General features: G+C 39.8%; 1 protein-coding gene across 11 annotated transcripts in view; it reads left to right on the top strand.

Moving 5' to 3' along the window:
• GTDC1 (glycosyltransferase like domain containing 1) overlaps positions 1-12,421 on the top strand; it is a 340,919-nt gene that overhangs the window by 71,333 nt on the left and 257,165 nt on the right. Inside the window, exon 1 of one of the 11 annotated variants that reach the window (XM_060279585.1) lies at positions 8,880-11,928. The exons of the other annotated variants lie outside the window; for them this stretch is intronic. The gene's annotated coding sequence lies outside the window, so the exon portion shown is untranslated. Of the gene's footprint in view, positions 1-8,879; positions 11,929-12,421 lie in introns of those variants that run through there. 11 annotated transcript variants of the gene reach the window in all.

Below are 12,421 nucleotides of genomic sequence, written 5' to 3'. Positions count from 1 at the left end.
TAATTTCTTTAAACTTGCTTAAAAGAGGGGTTCTTTTAATACAATGGCTGGTGGTACTTTAAAAAGTTTTAGAGTTTTAAAAAGGGAAATACCGGAAACTTTTACCTTAATATTTCCCCCCAGGAAAGTAATGATCTTCTAGTTGCACTCCACAACACACACACACACACACACACACACACACACACACTATAAAAAGCTACAAATATGTATTCATCTTAATTTAATATTTAAATGTCATTGTACATTATAAAAATGTGATGGCATAACAGCTCTCTATTCTGAATTCTTCAGACATCTCTGAATATTATATTAAATGACATAACCATGGATGTATCCCTCGTATATATCAGGTCCATATAACTAGAGAATAGCAATTGTTCATCTCAATCTTGCCTCAGTTAAGACAGTAATATGTAAAAGCTGGAGAGCCATAAATTTGAGGGGCACATCCTAGAAAGCTTTGAAAACAAAAAGTTTGGAGATTTTCATAACAGGTTAATATTATTGCTTTAATATTATTTCCTGTCATGAACTATTTTTATCTTTTCCTGCTCTCTGACGTAGCAGCCCATTTAACTTTTTTTTTCTCCTCCTGGAGAGCTACTCTTTAATCAGATCAAGCTCAAGGAAACTGATATCTATCTGTTTGGCGCACATCTTCTGCTTCTGGTTCTGATTTAGTTACAAGACGGTTGCAGACTCGAATCCTTTAAAACACATTTTGCTTGAATTACGGGATGAATGCAGTTTATGTCTTGGATTCCTGGGCTAGTGGTTCTTGCCATATATTCTCTGAGCACATCACAGAATTGTGTTGTGAAATTAAAAGAAGGCAAGTGTGGCACACCCCCCCCCCGGGGCCCCGCCTCTGTAACTACATGTCTTAAATTATCACTTTTTAGTTTTAGGCAGTAGTGATGACTCTTAGGAGCAAAATTTGTGTGTGTGTGTGCGCGCACACACAAAATTTTAACAGCACAGCACATCATCATCAGTGTTTTCATCTGGTTTTTTTGTTTTTTTAAGACTGGATATTATTTAAGACTACAATATATTATTTTAGTGCTACACTCAATGCACAGAACTTCTTTCAATAAAGGTAACTCAACATCATCATCCACCAACCCTGCATCTGAAAGCTAGTCATTCGGTATCAGCAGTGCCATTTAATCTGGCTCTGTATCTTCTGTGGCACGGACATAAAGTGTATGTGGGTGTCATGCAAATCTCTAGCAGCATTTCACCTGTATAGCTTTGTACTCCCATAGCTTTGGGAGTACATTGGATGGGCTTCTAAACTTTTTAAGACCTCATTGAAGATGCACTGTAATTTTAGGAATGACTATGTGTTTAAGAATGCGCTCAGTTGATATGAATGAGTCTCATGCAAACAGGTGTAATCACGGCATCACACATTACGATTATCACTTTTCCCTCCTCTACACCGAGCGGGAAAAATGTCATCAGTGAAGAGTCCCTGAAAGGTAGCATCTCACAACACCTGTCATATCAGGACATTGCAGTATCTGGTACAATTGCCAAGGCCTTGTATGATGATAAAATCTAGTTTCTGTGAACACTTCAACATTCCGCCAGTCCAGGCTTTCTTGAAGCAAACAAAGGTGAAAAACGGAACATCTCAATGCCTGTATCATCTTAATATGTCCAGTATCTGAGTCACTCAAAAAAAAAAAAGGTTATCTGGCAAAAATGGTTTGTAACTTTCCTCAGCATTTCTATATTTTGTTGCCGTTAAAATATGATTTTAGGAGCAGAATATTGGTTGAGCTCCAGTTAGAGTTTTAAAGGCATATTATGCTACTAAGCTATTTTTGAAATTTTGACTACGGTAAATCATATAGTATTTGGAAATGTGGTCCTAAATAGGTGTTGGACTTACATGGAAGATAGAAAGCTTAAATTTAGTGTTCTTAAAGTCTAGATCTTCTGGTCACTGATTTCTAGAAAAGTCTGGAAGTTTCACTCGAAACACAAGATGTAAATAGAGAATTTGAACATGTTGATAAACCATAGTTTAGTGCAGACATCCCCAAACTTTGGCCCTCCAGATGTTTTGGACTACAGTTCCCATCATCCCTGACCACTGGTCCTGTTAGCTAGGGATCGTGGGAGTTGTAGGCCAAAACATCCGGAGGGCCGCAGTTTGGGGATGCCTGGTTTAGTGTAATGTGAGTGAACTGCAGTAAGATTCAGGCTTGCTTGCTCCTTCCGCTCCTCTCAATGAGGAGGAGTTTGAAAAGTTTCACTTCTTTCTTTGTTCAGCCCCAGTTTGTCAGGTCATCCATACTGATGAATGTTAATGTTAACTATGGTTATGAAAAAGCCATCTTCAAACCAACAGTTCTGAATCTGGCTTATTTAAACACACCATAGTTAACAAGTTTGGAATTCTGATGATATGCCAACTATAGTTAGTGGAAATTGAAAGTAAAAACTTCTCAACTCCTCACTGCAAGAGAAGCAGGGAATGTGTGAGTGAAAAGCTATTGGTAGTCATGCTAAACTATGTTTTATTGTGTCATCTGCATGTCGTCAGTCTGCCTCATAATTACAGCCTCATAAACAGAGTTTAAGCTAAACTACAGATGAAATGGAATGGAGGAGTGTGTCACCAATCATGCATAAAGGATTGATATGGTAGGCATTATATGCTTGAACTTTGAAAAAGCTCACCAAAGTCTTCTGAACAAACTCTTGTCATGGGATAAGTGGAAAAGTCCTCTTAAAATTGGTTAAAGAACAGGAAATAGAGAGTAGAAGTGCCAGGGGTCAGCAAACATTTTCAGCAGGGGGCTTGTCCACTGTCCCTCAGACCATGGGGGGGGGGCGGAATATTTTTTTTTTGGGGGGGGAGAACTAATTTCTATCCCCCACAAATAACCCAGAGATGCATTTTAAATAAAAGGACACCTTCTACTTATGTAAAACATGCTGATTCCCGGACTGTCAGCGGGCCGGATTTAGAAGGCGATTGGGCTTAGTTTGCCTACCCATGGACTAGACCATTCTTGCTATAGATCAGGGGTCAGCAAACTTTTTCAGCAGGGGGCCGGTCCACTGTTCATCAGACCTTGTGGGGGGTCGGACTATATTTTGAAAAAAAATATGAACAAATTCCTATGCCCCACAAATAACCCAGAGATGCATTTTAAATAAAAGGACACATTCTACTCATGTAAAAACACCAGGCAGGCCCCACAAATAACCCAGAGATGCATTTGAAATAAAAGGACACATTCTACTCATGTAAAAACATGCTGATTCCCGGACCCTCCGCGGGCCGGATTTAGAAGGCGATTGGGCCGCATCTGGCCCCCGGGCCTTAGTTTGGGGACCCCTGCTATAGACGGATGTAAACAAGTATTACAGTCCCCCTAAGATAAAAAATGGGGCTTGTGTTCTTTGACTTGTTCATAATTAACGTGGAGTTGGGTGTGATCTGCAAGGTGCCCAAATTATTCAGGGTAGTAAAACAAAAAGGAATTGAAAGGACCTCCAAATAATTTCTCCAGACTAAGGGAGTGAGCATTAAATGGCCAATGCAATTCAGTGTAAACAAGTTTAAAGCGATGCTTATGGGACAAAAATCCCAAATTCACCTATATTTGGAGGGAGTCTGAAATAGTAGTGATTGGCCTGGAAAGGGATATTGCGTTGTGACAGTATAATAAAACTGTAAATCCAATTTTTGGTTGCTGTAATAAAGGAGGGGGGAGAGAATTCCATCTTAGGCATCATTTGGAAAGAAATCTAAAATAATTGAAAATACAACATCGAACATCATAATGCCATATCACAAATACATGGTGTGACCACACTTGGAATACTGCATAAATTCTGGGTGCCACACATCACCAAATATATTGTATGACTTGCTACTGTAAGATGTACTCATAGCCACAAACCTAAATGGCTTTACAAGGGGACTGGACATATTCATGGAAGATAAAGCTGCTTTGTTGTTGTTGTTTAGTCATTCAGTTGTATCCGACTCTTTGTAACCCTATGGACCAGAGCACGCCAGGCACTCCTGTCTTGCACTTCCTCCCGCAGTTTGGCCAGACTCATGTTGGTGGCTTCGAGAACAAAATCCAACCATCTCATCCTCTGTCATTCCCTTCTTGTGCCCTCCATCTTTGCCAACATCAGGGTCTTTTCCAGGGAGTCTTCTCTTCTCATGAGGTGGCCAAAGTATTGGAGCCTCAGCTTCAGGATCTGTCCTTCCAGTGAGCACTCAGGGCTGATTTCCTTAAGAATGGATAGGTTTGATCTTCTTGCAGTCCATGGGACTCTCAAGAGTTTCCTCCAGCACCATAATTCAAAAGCATCAATTCTTCGGCGATCAGCCTTCTTTATGGTCCAGCTCTCACTTCCATACATCACTACTGGGAAAACCATAGCTTTAACTATACGGACCTTTGTCGGCAAGGTGATGTCTCTGCTTTTTAAGATGCTGTCTAGGTTTGTCATTGCTTTTCTCCCAAGAAGCAGGTGTCTTTTAATTTCGTGACTGCTGTCACCATCTGCAGTGATCATGGAACCCAAGAAAGTAAAATCTCTCACTGCCTCCATATCTTCCCCTTCTATTTGCCAGGAGGTGATGGGACCAGTAGCCATGATCTTTTTTTTTATGTTAAGCTTTAGACCATATTTTGCGCTCTCGTCTTTCACCCTCCTTAAAAGGTTCTTTAATTCCTCCTCACTTTCTGCCATCAAGGTTGTGTCATCAGCATATCTGAGGTTGTTGATATTTCTTCCAGCAATCTTAATTCCGGCTTGGGATTCATCCAGTCCAGCCTTTCGCATGATGAATTCTGCATATAAGTTAAATAAGCAGGGAGACAATATACAGCCTTGTCGTACTCCTGTCCCAATTTTGAACCAATCAGTTATTCTGTATCCAGTTCTAACTGTAGCTTCTTGTCCCACATAGAGATTTCTCAGGAGACAGATTGAGATGATCAGGCACTCCCATTTCTTTAAGATGGGGCAAGGGACAAGGCAGTGATCCATGAAGGAGTCTTAAAGATAAAGCTATGAGTGGGTAATGGCCATGATGGTTGTGCTCTATGTCTACTGTGGGAGGCAGTAAGCCTCTGAATACCAGTTACTGGGGAGCAAGTAGGGAGAGTGCCGTTGAACTGAGGTCCTGCTTTTGGGCTTCTTAGGGGCATAAGGCTTTTGGTCTAACCCAGAAGGACTCTGATGTTCCTCAGACTACAAATGGGAAAGTGTGCTTTCCGGTAGCAGCCAGGAGTGTGCCTGCATTTGCAGAATGAAAGCAGTGTGTCCTAGAAAGGTAAGCAACTAATTTTATAAATCCTGTGTTTGTTTTTCATGAAGACTGGGTGGATTTTGGTACTCCCCCCTCTTTTCTTGACTCCTTATTGAGACCACTGCAATGGTATTTGCGTAATAATGACCCACCCAACAGCTTTTATTGATGACATTTGATTAAAATACAGGGCATTTTCTGGAGGAAAAAAAGAATTAGGCAATCAAAGCAATTTGCTTTAATTTTGTCTTAAACCTAAGTATAATAAAAGTAGAAAATCTAATGTCATCGTATCCATTTATGGCCTATGGAATAATTACATTGGCAGCACAGCATGATGCCAAAAACTCAGAGATGTAAGAAAAGTTTATGGAAGTCTGATTCTGTATTTTAAATACACTGGGTTTTTTGTTTTTGCTTCATTTCTCTAAAAGTTGCCTCCTTTTTAGAAAGGGTAATTGCCAATCTCTTGTTCAGAATCTCTGCAAATAGATTCAACAGGCTCTCCCTAAAACTTCTGTCTTTCGTCTTGTTGTTGTTGTTGTTATAGGCAGCTCAACTTAAAATAGTCTCATCTGCTTTAACTAAACTCTTCTACGTTACTTGGCAGTGCTTTCTTTTGTACATGGCTCTTAAGAGACCATGGAAGCTCAAACGGCACAATGAAGATCATGCAAATCATCCTCGCACTGCTGGTGTACAGTGGCCTGATTGAGAAGCAGTATGCATGGCTCATGGGCCAACCACATGAAAGGAACAATTTTAAAGACCAGATGAGCTAAAGCTGGGCCAAGTTAGGCTGATGTGTGAGCTTCAAAGGTTACGGAATAGCATCCTTATTTAAAATAAAACTGATTTTATTAATAACACCTGAACCAAGTTATTACTCATGGAGGAAACAGAGAGGTACATGATGCTAAATGCATACCATACTTAACGCAGGGGGAATAAAGATTACGTTGAATTTGGGTATATGCGCCCTGGCACAGAGCTGTATGTTTTCCTGAAAGAGGTAGAAATAGACAAGCATTTCCCTTTCATTGCACGGTGCATTTTGGAGTGTCCAAGGAACTAGCCTGCTTGCGGAGCCTGTGCTGGAATAAGTGGGTTAGTGTGTAGAAACCTTAATTGCTGAGACAAGTTGATTAAGACTTGGTTTTGTGCTCTACTGAGACATGTGAAATCCAGAAAGAACCCATTGCAACATGATAATAAAAATCATGGCACAATTGGAGACTGAGAGTGGAGTGGGAGATAGGGAGATGAAAAAAGCAAATAAATATCCTGACCTTCAGAATCTTCTCTAGTATATCTGGGACTTTTTTTTCTGATGCTGCATTTATTTTTTCTTAGTAAAAAGGAACCTGTAGAAGGATGTTTCTACTCCATAAGGAATACAGTTTAGATCAGTGCTCCCCAACCTTTTTATCGCCGCGGACCAGTCGACATTTGATAATTTTACCGCGGCCCGCTGAGGGGGGGGGGGCGTTGATTGTTTATATTTTATTTAGATTGTTTTGATTTAATAATTTTAATTTAATTGTATTTAAATGTTCCTTGGGCGGCCCGGTACCAATTGATCCACGGACCGGGACCGGTCCGTGGCCCGGGGGTTGAAGACCACTGGTTTAGATGTATTACAAATTCACTTTTTTCACAAGATAGGAGATTGTCCAGCGAGTCTGATTAGGATCTGTAAAACCACTTTATTTAATAATAATAATAATAATAATAATAATAATAATAATAATAATAAATAGAGGGATGCTGTTTTCGTTTGTAATGTTACTAAAGGGTCAATAATAAACTAATGTATCAAACATTTATTACATTGTTGATATAAGACTGACTCTTTTATGGTGCTTTGCTGCAGTTGCTTTAGCTACTTGTCACCATTAGAGTCAGAAGAGGCGCTGATCTTGGTTAGAAAGTCTCTGCTGAGAAAACCAGTGTATCTGGAGGAGATGGAATTTTATATTAAAGTCCAGTTCTAACTTACTTTTAAAAAAATCTGAAACATAAAATATAAGGTTGAGAAAAAAGACTAGTCCTCTGTCCAAGATCACATACCTGTGCAAGTGGAATATCTTCTGCTTGTGGAATGGAACTTCCACTCTCTTAATTCCTCCCATGCCATGACCCCCAGATCTGCATTGGAGGCTTGGGGAAAACATTTCTCTATATCTAAATTACAGTGTTTCACAAATATGTGAAAGGACCTGACAGAATACACTACAGCAGAGCACTTGTGTACTTTCTGCTTCTCAATTTAGTGATATATATATATACCATGCTCATCAAGGCAGCTTACAAGGAGACAACTAAAAATTGTAGGTTCCATGTAAAAATACCCACCTGAATAAAATGATTTTAAAACCCATATATAATGTGTGTGTTTGGGGTGGGGGAGGTGTCATGAAGAACCTTCCTTGAGAAGCTGTTGCACCACACAGTTTGGGGGGCACCACATTAAAAAAAAAAAAAGCAGCAACATCCCTCTCTTTTCCACATCAGACATGCTGTCAATGAAGGGAAGAGTTGGGTCTCTGAAACTGCATGCAGATACTGAGCATTTTCAAATACTGTGGTAATACTTGCACGTTTTCATAGTGTTACTTCTGTCCCTGTTGCGTGTCCCCCAGCTGCAGTCATCAAAATGCAGGTGTGAGTGTATGAACCAGCCCTTGTGAACTAAACGCTAAAAACCAGAAGAATCTTTAAATGCCAGTCGTAGACTGTGATCCTATGGATTATAGTTTGGAATAATTTGTGTGATTATATTCTGTTTTCAAAGAAACTTTTGCAACATTTCCTCCTCCTTTACATTTTGCCTGCTTAAAATAAGGATGCAAAGGAAGAATATATTCCATTTTATGGTTGCTGTTTTATCATGGTCGGAAATTACAAAATGAATAAAGAAGCAGTCTTGTGTGTGTACGTGTGTTTCTGTCCGTCTGTCCACATATGCACACATGGGCATTTCACTTAGCATTTCGTAATTTCTGTCTGTGTAAAACATTAATTTAAATAGTAATAAGTAAAAATTACATATGCATATCTGAAAAGACTTCCTTATGTTTGTTCTGTAAGCCTTGTCTTTGAATAGCCTGGTTTTTAAAAAAAGGAGAAAAAGGAAAACCAATTTGATTTACATACAGTTGCTGGTTAATGTGAGGAAAATGAAAGTATTATGTACACTTATTACAAAGTTGTTTGTCAGCTATTTATTTTCAGCCATACTTCTGCTAACAAACGCCATGTTGCTTGCTGCTGACAAACCTGTGATAGGCATCATATGCCTCCAGAACGAGAACTTCCTCAAGCAATATAGCCACATGGCAACAGTTTGAAGAAAAAGGCATTCTTTCTCTCCTTCTCTCACATGCTACATTTTGGCACATCATAGAAGCAGGTAGCATATCCACTACCTGCTGTTGAAAGTGTTGAAGATACTGAATTATTTATTCAGTCTCTCTACACTATCCAAAACCGTTTTGGGTAGTTTGACACATCTCGGTCTTCCATATGGATACTTCATGGTGACAGAGTTGCCAGCTGCTCAGGTTTTGTGACAATCTTCGATTTTAAAGGACTATCTTAGCTTTCTTGGGAGAATCCTGTTTCAACCCCCCCCCCTTAAATTTACCTTGTTCTTCTGCAGTGGGAATACGGTTTTATGTTATAAAAAACATTTGACGGGGATAGTTAGTTTGGGTTAAACTCAATTGATACAACAAATAAGTTTTATTATGATTACTATCGCTCATTTCTACACCGCTTTATACTTTCAATAAGAAAATCTCAAAGTGGTTTACAACCTACGTTAAAATACTGAGTAAAACAGTGCAGAATAAAACATTACTGAAGAAAGTCAAACATAAAGTATACCTTCAAAGCAACGTAATTTACAGGAGGCTAAAATATTATCTTGAAAGATTTCAAAATAAAACATTACAAAGGAGGTCAACTACAGAATGCACATTTAACTCAGCAAAGTTAACAAAATAGTGTTTCAAGCATTTTGAAAGAAAACATTACTAAAGGAAGTAAAATATAAAATGCACACTTAAAATGGCATAATTTGCAAGAAAATAAAATATCATCATAAGCGTAGTGGAACATATCTACTGCCAGTCCTGCTAATGGGGTTCATGGCGAGCAGTGTCTGTTGAAGCTCAGGCTTGGTAACCTGGGTCTGCAAGATGGTCTCTGGCCTCTTCAACAGCTCTCAGCTTTTGTAGCTGGAGTCAATCAGGGCCCTGTCTTCCTAAGCCAGGTGGGAAAGAGCCTGCATAGCAGGGAGCAGCTCTTCCAGGGCTCACAGCCAAGATGGTCTCCAAGAACCCTCCGAAAGGGGTTTTAAAGATTAATATTCCTTAATTTTTCTCCAACCTTTCTTCAAGACATGCATCAGGGTTGGAGAAAAGACACAAATGCAAGGTTTTATCCAATGCTAGTCATACTGAATGGTCATGACTCACTTAGGTCCATTACTTTCAATGGGTTGTCTCCGAGAATAACTTAGTTTGATACAACCTACAGGTAGAAGCAAAACATGATTTATTTATTTTTACATGCAGTTTTCTGAAGATGAAGCACCTTACAGTTGCCATTTTTGGAAACCTAATGGGATTAGCAGTTCTGCTGTCTATCTTTGGAATCTTCTTCCAGAATGCTCTCCACAGGTGTCATCTATGGAGGGCCCTGGGTGCTGAGACACCCACAAAAAAATTCCACTGTGGGTGCCCGACTGGGCAACCCAATGCGTCACACGTGTGATGTCACATGGTGTGCCAAGTCCCAATGGAGCTCATTGCAGCCGTGGGAGGGTCTGATGGGACCTGTCACACCATGTGACATGTGTGCAAGGCATATGACATAACACATGCACACCAGGCACCCCCAATGGGGGGCAGAACCTGGCACGCCTGGTGCTCTCATTGTGTATTTGTAAATGAACAAATATTACAAAGACACCATAAGACGCCAGCGAGTCCTCCTCCTTCCGGCATCCAAAGGAAAGTTACCCTGGTAATAATATTCCCCTGGATTTCTCAGTGCTCAGGGAAGTAGAAGTGCTTAGCTATTGTTAAATGCTATAAACCCATTCTAGAAGATAATGGAATTTGACAACTCTTGCAGCTCTCCTCTTTGGATTTGACATATGGTCCAATTTTCATATACATTATTGTCATCTCATGATATTCTCCAGATGAGAGATACATGATTTGGAAGTATCCGGAGTCTGGGTACACATGGGAACCATTTATACAACTGTATTGGCAGTTTGGAGTTATTGCAGTCACAAGCCAAGTTCCACTTGGGGCCTAGGAAGCCACTTTGCATGGTGGAGGAGTATCAGTTGCCTCCACCATACAGATAACATAACATTTGAGTGAGGAAGTCCGTTTGGAATACTTTGTACCCATAAACCATGGCACATGGTGTCCCCTTTACCAATCACATTCTGTGCCCAGGAAAGTACTTGTGCGCATAATGCTAAAAAGATTGCTGGTTTCACAACTGGGTCACAGAAATGTTAGTTGGTCTCTAAGGTGCTGCTGGAAGGAATTTTTTTTATTTTGTTTCAACTACATCAGACCAACACGGCTACCTACCTGGAACTAGAAATGTGCTGGGTCACATGCTCCTTTTCTACAGGCAGTCACATGCACGAGCATGTTTAGAGCAGTCACACTTAGAAAAGTAGCTGGTGGAATTCATGCAGTGAGCCATCCCCTAAAAGCGTCAAGGCCCATCTAGTCTAGCATTCTGCTTTCACAGTGTCCAACTGAATGCCCTTGGGAAGACAGGGCTCTAGTGCAGCATCGTGGTGCCCGCTTGCAGTTCCCACCAACTGGTATTCAGAAGCGTTCTGCCTTCAACAGTGCAAGCAGAACATCGCCCTCTGGCTAGTTGCCATTGTTAGATAGCCTTTATCCCACATGAATAGTCTCCTCTTTTAAAGCCATCCAAGATGGCTCATTACATCTTGTGGGAATGTGAGAACATATGAAGAGACGTACATTTGCATGCATACATTTGCATGAGGTCTCTCTGGATGGTATTCAACTAGGTTTTACCAACCCCTTGACTCTGCATATTTCTGACATATCCAAATAATTGTGACAGATCTTAAGTAGGTGTTCCATGCCTACTCACAAGGCTAGCAAGGTTATAAATAGGGAAACTTTCAAATAAGGTGCCCCAACCCTAAGAAGTTGGGGAAAACTTTGTACTAGGCTTCTGTTCTGCTAAGATTATACTGGAAATAAAATAATCCTGCCCTGATCATATGGCACATTAAAATAATCTTACAGTGCAATCACATGCAAGTTTACATAGGGAATCTTTTCAGTGGACCTTGTTCCCAGGTCAGAGTGCACAGCCTCAGTTTTACAGCTTGCATATTTATTTGTCCATTAAGTGTTTTCATTTCAGTGGATTTATCTGTGCACAAGGTTGCTGCCTTTGTTACAGTGTACCATAGATGAGTTTGCATATTTGTGTCTGCAGATAAGCTTGCATATTCTCTCAGAAACAGAAGCTAGTCCATTTCTTTTTTCAAAAGAAGAAAAAAAAAAGGTCACCGTACTTATTTGGTATGTCCCTTGGTGGAAGCAAAGAAGGTAATATAATGGCTCATGGTGAATCATCAGGTCTAAAAGTGAAAATGTGTATCTGCCAGTAATTAATTGTGGCTAAACTTAACTACAAAGGGAGGAGAAAATTATTACCATACTCCTCATAAAACTCAGGAAGCTTGAATGAAGTTACCTAAAAATAAAAGCAGTCTTTAAAGGCTCTTTCGTTAAATCTCAGAAGTCTATCTCAAAATCTTTTTAAAGTTTACTTCTTGATGTTACAGCTTAATATAAAAATACTTATCTGATTAGCTGTTGTTTGGAATTGCTCTTGGAAAGCTATATCAAAAGTGTACTGGGGATTTAGCACTGGAATTCAGCAGCTATAGCATACCTCTAATGAGGATAACAATTTTATCGATTTATGCCAATTGAATATTAAAACCTTGCTTACACTGGAGTGCAAAATTTCTTATAGCTCCTTTATTCTTCCTGAACAACTCTGTGAAACTGTGATAGGGTATCAGTTTTCAGTTTT

The sequence above is a fragment of the Zootoca vivipara genome, chromosome 1 (assembly GCF_963506605.1).
Source record: "Zootoca vivipara chromosome 1, rZooViv1.1, whole genome shotgun sequence".
Classification (NCBI taxonomy): Eukaryota; Metazoa; Chordata; class Lepidosauria; order Squamata; family Lacertidae; genus Zootoca; species Zootoca vivipara.
This window is presented reverse-complemented; position numbering and strand designations above follow the sequence as displayed.